Raw genomic sequence first — 10,668 nt, 5'->3', positions numbered from 1 at the left:
GAGGCTGAGAAACTGAGAAACGCTGCCCCAAGCCACCTGCTGCTGAGCGGTGGAGTTGCAATCTGAGCCCAGGTTGCCTGAACAGAAGCAGTCCACGTGAGGAAGCGTGCTCTTTTCCCAGACCAGTCCCCATGTGAGAGGATCTCTACCTCAGTGGCTTGGGCGAGTACAGAGTTCATTCTTTTATCCAGCTGGGTGCAATAGTGGTCATGATGTTGCCTTCCCAACATCCATCCCAGCCTCCGCCTTTTTATTTTAAGCAACCACACATCTCCTAATTCTGGAGTGAAACATGAATGAAAGTCTGTCAGTGAGAGTGGCACTTTGGGGAAAATGTCCTCTCTCCTGAGAGAGAACCACAAGAGATAGTTTCTTCTTGTTCCTCTGGATTGTCATGTCTGGAGTCACAACAGCCACCTCAAATACGTGGGGTAGCAGCCTCAGGGGGAAGGAGATGCCGAGGACAGGAGAGAAGAGAGATGGGAGCAACCTGGGCCATTGGTGACTATTGAGGCCATCTCTCGGGGACACCTTACCTCTGGATGTGAGATAATGTATTCCCTTATTATGTAAGACAGTTGGAGTCAGGATTTCCTTTCCTTGCAACCAGAAGCATCCTAACCCATCTAGGGACGTACACGAGGGACCAGTTACGGTGGTGCATGTGCAAGTGGTACTTCTGAAGTGGCGGTTGATTGGATGGTATTCCCCATGGGGTCAAACTCCTGGCAATGGACAGCTCCCTGACTGGCTCCCTAACATCCGGTTCAACTTCTTTTTACTGAATATCCTCTCCATTTCCCCTGCAGAATTGCCTTCCCCTCCTTCCGTATGAGATGTACAGCAGGGAACTGACCAACGCCCCAGCTCCTGGCAGGAAAGCCCAGCCCCAGCTATGGTGATTGGCTCAAGAATGGTCTTGGGTCCCACTTTAGGCCAATGAGATACGAAAAGAGGTTTTCTTAGAGCTCCTGTAAAAGGAACTCTCTCACTCTTCTAGGACAGAAGCCCTCTTCCTCTCTGTTCTTCCCTGGGTTTGGGCAAAAAAACATGTTACTCTAGAATTTGCTGGCAGCCCTCTTTCTCTCAAAGGGAGGAGGCAGCTTAGGATGAAGCTGAAGCCACGAGCAGCAGAATGGAGAAGCAGAAAGGAAAGCATTACGCTGACCCTGCAGTCCGTCCTACTTTTGGATTTCCCAGGTACAGGAGCCAATAAATCCCTTTTAGTGTTCTTACCAGTTTGAGTTAGGGTTCCTGTTCCTTGGAAACAAAGGCATTGTAATCAGTACACATACGGCCATCAGCCCAGCATCCTAATAGAACCCCCAAGACGGGCGTTTTGGAGACGTGGGCAGGTGTCTCTAGTCATCACAGGTGCATAGACCAGCAACTCGGTAACAGACATTCATGAGGGTCTTTGGCAGCCTCAGTGCAGAGCTGGAGAAGAGAACCCTGGTGACAGATGTTGAGGTTTGCGTGCCTAGCCTGGCCCACAGTGAAGAAAGGAGAATCAGAGTGAGGTGTCTGAGAAGGCCCTCCCTGACTCAGAAGGTCCTTGCTCAATCCACAGACCTGCAGACAGTTTCTGCAGAATGGTCTTTCCCGGCTCTGTGGACGTAGCTGTCCGAACTCATAAGTGACTGAGGCAGGAGAAGGGAGCAGATACCTAAGAGAGCTCTGAGGTCCTCTGATTCTTAGACACTTGCATGTAACAGCATCCCTACCAAGACAAGAAGTCAAAAAACCCGGTCTTCTAATCATTGTTCAAAAAGTTATGTCAACCACTGCTTACACTCACTGTCTTCCACCTCAGGAGAATGAAAGGAAAGCTTCCCCTGCAGTGCCCAGCGCCTCCTGTGGTCTTTCCTGGGACAGAGGCTGTATCTCCCTCCCTTATATAGCATCTCGCTCATCTTTCTATGCCCCACAACATCAAGCATCAGACTCTATTACTGTTTATTATCACTGAAGTTTAGAGTTACGCACGACCGTGCGTCATCCCTACTGGAACCTGAGGCGGGGTTGATGTCTGGAAGGGCAGACGGAGCTTACTTGTGTTCAGGTGGAGTTTGCGTGACCCCTTCTCATTCCCCCTAATCTTCGGTTCTGGGGATATTCTTGCCTCCGATTCTGAGCCTCGAGGCGCTGGGTTTCCTTCTTCCAGAGCACGCTCCTGTGTGAGTGTGGGCTGGCGCTGCGTGCTGTGTCCTAGTGTGCTCTTGGTTGGGAAGTGCAGAGACTGAGCAAACCCACAGGCTGGGAAGTAGGGCGAACGCTCATCCGGCTTCCATGGCTGAGGCCACGTGGGAAGCTCAGGGATGGTGCCCGCTCCATCATCAAGCTCCAATCACGTCCCAAGGTTCGTTTACTAAAATACCACTTTCCTTAAGAAATTTCAATGCCTCTGTGCTGCATGAATGAGCCTGGAGCCTGATCACACGGCGTTTAAAGGCTTTTACTGTCTGCTGCAGCCCCTGGTTCCCGTGCTTTCCAAGTCTGCCTGCCTGCTACACACACCACAATAGACACTCACCAGCTCTCCCAAACAGGCCTCATGCAGCTCTGCTCACTGCCTTTTTTGGAGCATCTTCATCTCTATCCAATTAGCTGAAGTCTCGCACCCTTCAGGCCTTGCTTGAGTCCCCTCTCCCGTATGGGAGCTCTGTGATCACTTAGTCCTCCATGAGGCTCCCTCTAGGATCTCCCTAAGCACCTGCCAACCGCGAACACCCACTGCTGCCTGTGGTCACTTGTGTCCACGTGTGGGCCTGGCCTCTTTCCTCATCTAGATCTCACACTCCCAGGATGGAGGGGTCAGGTTTCCTCCTCCCTCCTGTGACACTCACCACAGAGATCTGCACGGAGGGCAGAGTCCCAAGAGACACTGACAGGTGCTGCCGTCGTCCTCTGGTGGGCCAGGCACATTCAGGCAGCGATCCCACCCAAGTGGCCTCAGGGATCATGACTCACTTCATTTGGCCTGGAGACATTCCAGGGCAGAGCTGTGACTGCCAAAGTGAGCTGCGATAGGTGACGGGGGAGCAGACAGCCCACCACCAGGTGAGTCTTAGCGAGTCAGAAAAATCATTGTCTGTCACACCCAGAAGAGCCTAGGGGATTATCTAACTTCAGCCCCTTATTTTATAGGTGAGTAAACTAAATTCCAGAGGGATATGATGTCACCTAGCTAATTAATGGAGAATCTAGACCAGAATCCAGGCCTCCTGACCCCAGGCAGACGGTTCGTTCTACTGCCATGCCTTCTTTGATTGGTAATCACTTTCAGTCTGGTTCTGCCCAATTAGGAGTTTTTCAAAATGGATTCTTCAAGTTTTTCGTAGGCATGACATGAAAACAGGGTTCCGTGTTTAGATAAATTTAGAAAATGGTGAACCAAAAGTTGAATTGATTTATTGATTGAGAATGTCCTGGAGCTCTTTGTATGTTAATCCAGGTGGGCAGCATTTCCCAAATTTACTTGATCACGGAATTCTTTCTCATCCATCATCCAACAAAATGTCCTGAGACGTGCGTGTACTGGGCACACAACCGGGAAACGGGAGCGAGCTGGCATTTGCAGTGAACGAAGGCTCATCATTTGCCTTTTGAAAGCCCACAGCCCCATGGCTGTAAGCCCTTGCGTGTCAGGACGCACATCCCTGCCACCGCCAGGAAGCATCCAGGTTTGCCTGCTTGAGAGTTCTAGGTTTCGCTCCTCCAGAGTGTCGAAAGAGTGGGGGTAGGGAGTAGCGGGGGCGGGTGGAGTTGTTTTCTATTTTGTGAAATTTTGAATGAAAATTTAATTTTTAAATGTTAACATTTAAATCTTAAAAAGCATCTATTTCTTATTACCTCTAATGCGCAGCAGCCAAAGAACTGTTGAACACACGGGTGTACGTCTCAGCAGTTCAGAGACGGGCCCTTCAAAGACTCCTGACAGGTCCCTCCAGAGCCATTGGAGACAGAATGACACAAAGGGGACCTCAGTTGTGCGACAGACCCATCAGATAAACTCTCTGGTTGGCTATGGCTCAAGTTATCTTAAGAAAAGGCATTATCGTTACTGCATCTCACCACATAGTTCCAATTGAGTTATCACAAGGGTATTGCAAAAAACTAAAAAATCATAGGAGTTGGCAGGAACTCAGTAAATAAAATCACCACTTTAATTGCTCCAGTGTAACAGGTCGATCATTATCAAGAAAGGTTTTGATATATTTTTTAATTAAATGGTGACTCTGTTGATCAATTTCACTGGTAGTCAAGCAATCCCCTCCATTTTCTCCATCCTCCAAAGCGGTTTGTTTCATGAATAGGACCCTTCCTAGGTGGCGGAAATGCGGGGACCTAACCAACCAGCTGTGTAGTCTTAGGCATGACTTTCCTTCTCTGCACCTCAGTTCCCCAATCTGTGAGGGCTGGGGAAGGAACAAGTGTTTTCCAGAGCCCTTCCCACTCTGGAATGCTGCTATGTGAACACACAATATTGTTTTCCAGGACAATATTTTTAAAGCAATAGAAACGTGCACTTCCATGGTTCATCTCCAAGAGAGCTCCAAGTGTCAGTGCTCAACAGAGGCCAGCATCTCCTCCTTGAAAGGTCCCCGGCATCTGCCCTACCCACCAGCACTAGTTGGGGGACACTCCCTTCGCTAAGCCCGACTCCTGGTTTACGAAGTGGGGTGGTGGTTTCTGGTCTCCTGGTGAAAGCATTCACACATACTCACGAATGTGGATCCCAGGGGCCCAGCCGGGGGCAGTCAAAGCCTCACTGCCTCTCTCAGCCTTGCCCCGTGATCCCTTTGAGGCAGCTCCGTGGCTGAGCTGCAGCAGCCTGCCCTAGCGGGAACCTGTCTCCACCACTTACTAGTTAGGTGCCTTAGACGGGCTGCTGGCCCCATAGGTGAGGAAGTTAAGGTACCAAGAGGCCAACAGAGGTGTCTACCTTGTAGAGTACAGTGAGAATAAATGGCCACAATGTGCATAATGTGCTAAAGCAGGGCTCCTCCCTTCAAACCAACAAAGTCATGAACTCACGACCTTAGTGACATTCGGGAGGTCCTGTGACCACTCCGCTCTTGCTCTCTCCCTGGTGGGCTCCTACCTTCCACAACCTGCACCCCAGGTGCACAGCCCCCTGGGTGGGGTGCCTGGGAGAGGAGGCCCCCAACCACCCCCACCGCCTGCCCAGCCCAGCCTCCCTGTCCCCTCCAGGGTGAACAAATGTTCCCCTCCCTCTTGTTACTTCTGCTTCTCAAGGATGCTGTGATGACAAAGCAAATTTCTCAGTCAAAAGTGAAAGTGTGAGCTGATGTTTTTCCCTGGATGCTTACTCATTATTTGGGGAGGTGACCCTGGCAGGGTCAATTGGTAGCATCCATCCACGTTTCTAACTCGCGAGTGTGTTTGTCGGAGGCTGTGATCAATGGTGCGTGCTTTGCCCAGATCTGGTTTCAGGCACCCAGCTGCCAGCTCATAGCTCCCCTCTCACCGGATGGGCTCCCTCCACAGGTTATGCCCCTTCCCAGGAGAGGGCCCACAGCAGCGACCAGTCAGTGTGGCATACACAGGTCTGGCCTCCTTGCCTTGACTTGAACAGCTCTGAAGGTCCCTCCCAGCCCAGAGGGCAAGTGGGAGACCAGCTGGGGTGCCTTTGTGAGGCATTGTGGTGGGTTTCTCCCTCTGCCCACTCCTGCCCCTCACTTCCTCACAGGGGGCTCCCCAGTAACCTTCTGCCTGCCACCCTCCACCAGAGCCTGTCCCAGCCTGAGACAGAGGCTCAGCTGCAGACTTTCCTCACCCTGCTCTTCCAGGATTCTAGCCGAAGACTAAGGGCCTCTCATCCCAGCACATCAGGACGTGGGAACCCCAGGGACTGCAGAGGGGGTAACTGGTGCAAAGGGACCAGGAGGCGGAAGGCCAGAGCCCAGGGCCTGGCACACACTGCCCATGGGGTGGGCTGAATTGTGCCCTGCCTGCTGGGGGAAGCGTCCATTCCCTAACACCTCCAGGGACCCGGGACTCAGAGGAGCAAGACCTTCCCTCTGCCTCCCTGGGCCTTTGGGTCTCGAGCCAGATCTCGGGGGTCTGCCAAACACAGGAGCCCCCGAGCCCGTGCCCGTACCCTGCTCCAGCCGTGTCCCTGCTCCGTTCACTACTAGGAGGCAATCGGCTCGCTCTCCACATCACGGGATGTAGAGAGTGCTTTGATCTTTCCCCAGGTCACTGGGGAGAGGGCTAAATTTAGATATAGCAGGGGAGGAAATGGAAGGGGAGGAAAAAAATGAGGCTGTCCTAATGCGTGTGTTGTAGGACACGGGGAGTGGAGTCATTTCCCAGCTGTGTGAGGCCTTCATGGAGGGAGCCCCCACTTAAACTCATCCATTTTGTTAGTAGCCTTTTGGACACTCGAGGAGCTTTCTAGAAAACTGAAGAGTGAAGTAATCATAATTCTAAGGGGGCAGTGGAACTGCAGAAAAATGATCTCAGAGAAGTGCTGGGGCGGCCAGGGCACAGCCAAGCGGTTTGCAGGTCAGACGCCCTCAGCTGGCGCGCAGTGGCTCATGAGGCACCTGCGGGAGAAGGCGGGCCTGCCTGGGCGTCACCTCTCCGCTCTGCTCTCTGCTTCCTCCAAGTAGGCAGGTGAAGAAAAAGCGAGGAAAAGGGGCAGAGCCCCCTAGATTAGTGGTTTTCGGCTTTGGCACTTTTTATATTTGGGATGTTTAGCGGCATTTCTGACCTCTACCCACTAGATGCCAGTAGCAACTCCCCTCCAGCTGTGACAAGGACAGAAACTGGTTCCAGACATCGCCAAGTGTCCCCTGGGGGCAAAGTCCCAGCCTCTCCCCCACTGAAGAGAGCTGCTCCATGTGCCCATCAGTGTCCTCACTGCCTGGGGCTGAGGGGAGGGCCCCTTGTTTTGACCTAAGAGTTTGCAGTTTATGAAGCAGGGCCCGTATCTTTGCTCACCTTTTCCGCAGGACTATTAATTGTGGCTCATTCGTATGCACTCCAAATTTACACACTGAAGACTTAACCCTCAGTAACTCAGAATCTGACTGTGTTAGGGTCTTTAAAGAGGTAATTAAGTTAAAATGAGGACTTTTGGTCGGACCCGAGTCCAGTATGAGTGGTGTCCTTGTAAGAGGAAGAAATTGGGACGCAGACACACACGGAGGGAAGACCATGTGAAGACGCAGAGAGAAGGAGGCCCTGCAAGCCCCGGAGAGAGGCCTCAGGAGAAACAGCCCTGCTGCCACGTTGGTCCCCGACATCCAACCTCCAGGCCTGTGAGACAAGAAACATCTGTCGTTTACGCCCCCAGTCTGTGGCACGGTGTTACAGCAGCCCGAGCACACTAACGCACTGTTCCATGAGTCTGGCAAGACAGAGCTCCCATTTCAGAGGGGGAAATGGACCCAGCCGTTCATGGCCTGGGGGCCAGACAGAAAACATGGGCGTCCCAGGCGTCCTCCACGCAGCCCTTTACTATTTGTCAAGCACACTGAGTGGGCCCAGACAGAAAGAGATCCTCTCCTGAAAGAAATTGTAGGCTTCTCTTTGTCATCAGTATAAAGGAAGTACTACCTGCTTTGAACATAGCTTTTTCATTTTTCTGGAACTGTCTCTTATTTCGTTGTTTTTTGTCACAAATCTGGATACTATTAACCACTCCCCCACACTTACTAAAGATAGAAGAAACTTACATGGATGAAATTAGAACACTTGGCTAAAAGTATTTAATCATTTCTTTCTGGCTTTTAGTTTAACAACAAAAATTATCTGTCCGTTTCCTCTGTCGTCTACTTTGTCTTCAGGTTTTGTTTGCTTGTTTCAATTTCCACAGGCAGCCGCCCTGCGGGACTCATGTGCATGTGTTGCAAAACTAGGAGCAAGAACGCCTCATCCCTGAGAAGGACTCGTGAGAAATTCTGTTGAAAGGAGTCCCCTCCTTTGAGAAGAGTGGGACAAATCTTTATTTGGCCAATTGGGTAAAGAGTGGTGGCCTGGGCTAACTAGCTTTCTTCCAGAAGGATCCCCACGGGGCTAGCAACACTAACAGCAGGAGGCCGTGGTGGCTGCGTGGCTGCCCTCTCCCTTAATCTCGCTTTGCTTGTGTGACCGAGTGAAGTCAGGTACTGCAGATTTCATCTACCAGCTCCCCTAGACAGGACACGCCTCTCTGCCATGGAGAAGTCCTGAGCTCAGGCGTGGACACAGATGTCCTCACACCGCCCCTCCTCTCATCCATCTTTCAACACGGCCTTTGTGAAAGGACTTCCGAAAAATCCTAAGGAATCAAAAACCACTAAATTTCACCCAAGTCAGATTTTCTGGCAACATGATTTTTTTTTTTTTTTTGCAGGGAAAGATTTGCCCTGAGCTAACATCTGTTGCCAATCTTCCTCTTTTTTTTTCCTCCCCAAAGTCAAAGCCCCAGGGCATGGTTGTACATCCTAGTTGTTAGTCCTTCTAGTTCTTCTACGTGAGCCATCACCACAGCATGGCTACTGACAGAGGAGTGGTGTGGTTCCGTGACTGGGAACTGAACCCGGGCCACCGAAGCAGTGAGAGTGCCAACTGTTAACCACTGAGGCCATCAGGGCTGGCTCATGGTATTTTTGTATGTGAAATGTACTTCAGGTTTTATTGCTTGGACTTAAAAAAAAATAACAGTAATAGGCATATGAACTATCTTTGGCATTTATGGTGCATGGGAAAAACAGAAGGCACTGTAGATTTGTATAATTTTTTTTCTAGAAAAGATGTATTGTGCGGGAACTAGCAGTAAGATGAAGAGAAACTATGAAATTCTTCGTGGTGCTATGTGAAAATTGTGAAACTGCTGGGATATCGTCATTGCCCATGAGTGAGCCTCAAACACAGTATATTTATACTCAAATTTTTCAGTTTCTCTGGACAGTAGCTTTAGCCTTGTGCAGTTGTAAAGTCAGACAAAGAGTATTTACTTTATCTTGTCAGAAAATGTAGTCATAAAAGCATCATAAATGCCCTGTGTTTATCAGGTTTTCTCTGCGTACTGGTTGTCACTGGAGGTATAGCTTCCTTTTTTTTCTCCCCCTCTCTCTCCCTCTAGAGAAAATAAAATGTCTTACTGCTCTCTTCAACAAAAATATCAAGGATCCTAAGATATCAGAGAGAGCCTGTCTTCCCATTAGTACTATGTTAGTGATAAACAATGTTTTATGCCCCATAATTAAGGTACAGGTAATGAGCAATTATGTAGATTGTGAATTAATTATATTTAAAACAGAGGCCATTATAATCAATATTCGCCACATTTCAAATGCATTCTGGAATTAATAAATCTAATTAAAACTTTCAATTGGCAGCGATCTGTTTATACCACCTTTCTGAAGAATCACGGTTAACAGCTGTCTGTGAATAACTGCATCTTACGTGTGTACACAGCACCGCGGATTTGGGGTGTGGGCTGTCCTTCTTGCTCAGGTGGGCTGATTCAGACAAGCTCGTGTTGGAGTGATGGCTTGCTCTCAGGAGCTGACCACCCTGGACAGTTCGGACATCTTTATAGCGGGTGCTGGAACCTGGCCCTCCTGCTGTTGAGTCTCAGAGCAGTTGTTTCAAAGTGAGGTTGGCGATTGGTCGGTGTTGTGTCCCCCATCGAGCATCTATTTTTTTGAAGGACTACCCTTTCCCCACTCTCAGTTCCTTTCATCAGAGTGGGACTGGCACTCCTCCCCACAAGGATGGGCTCATGGCTCAGTCCTGACCAATGAAATCAGCAGGCTTCTCTGGCCACAGCAACTGTCTCAGGGTTGGGCCTAGACTTTATCAGAGCTGAAGTGCCACAGTTACTTTGCTGTGACTTTTTAGAATGGAGTCTCTTGGTTTCCAATGGACTTGAACACAGTAAGAAGAAGATCTGGAGCTGTGGCAACCACCTTCCCATCACGCGGGGCAGGGCTGAGCCGGGACAGAGACCAGCACCTGTCATAGCCCTAGTGCCCCTAAATCCAGCTGTGCCTGAAGCCAACTAAGTCTGGAGTCTTCACTTATGTAATCGAGTAAGGATGTTCTCTTTTTCACGTAAGCCTCTCTATCAAGGGTCTTTGGTCACTGGCACAGAATCTGATAAATCGGTGCCGGCACTTTGCTGACTCATTACCTGGGTGGAGTTGTTTTACGAAGTCACCCTTAACAAGGAAGACTCCCGGCCAGAAGGAGGGGCTTGGGAGACAGAGGGCTGGTGATAGGGCAGGGAAGAAGACTGATGTCACTTTAAAATGAAACATCTATGGATTAATATCTGCTTATTATTAAGTATTAATACATTTTCAGTTCATGGCGGGTACATCTCTGAAAATACTGACATTATCTAAAACCAGGGCTTTGCTGCGAAGGTTCCCCTTCTCATTCTTCATATACTGCTGATGACAAAGGACAACATGAGTCCGGGATAGTCTTCAGACTCTCTTGAAAATAAGCACTTCTTTCTAATTGATTTGGTGGGTGAGAAGGATGTCCGCCGAGAACAGTAGTAGTTACTTCCAGTCAATGGCGTAGGGAGCATCTTAAGGAAACGGAACTCTGTTGTTAGACCTATTTTTGGTACAGCAACTTTCTCTTCACCAAATGCTATTATATCCATTATATGCATCACCTTGTTTTATCCTCACAGCAAGA

Source organism: Equus caballus, chromosome 10, assembly GCF_041296265.1.
Source record: "Equus caballus isolate H_3958 breed thoroughbred chromosome 10, TB-T2T, whole genome shotgun sequence".
NCBI classification, from domain to species: Eukaryota; Metazoa; Chordata; class Mammalia; order Perissodactyla; family Equidae; genus Equus; species Equus caballus.
This window is presented reverse-complemented; position numbering follows the sequence as displayed.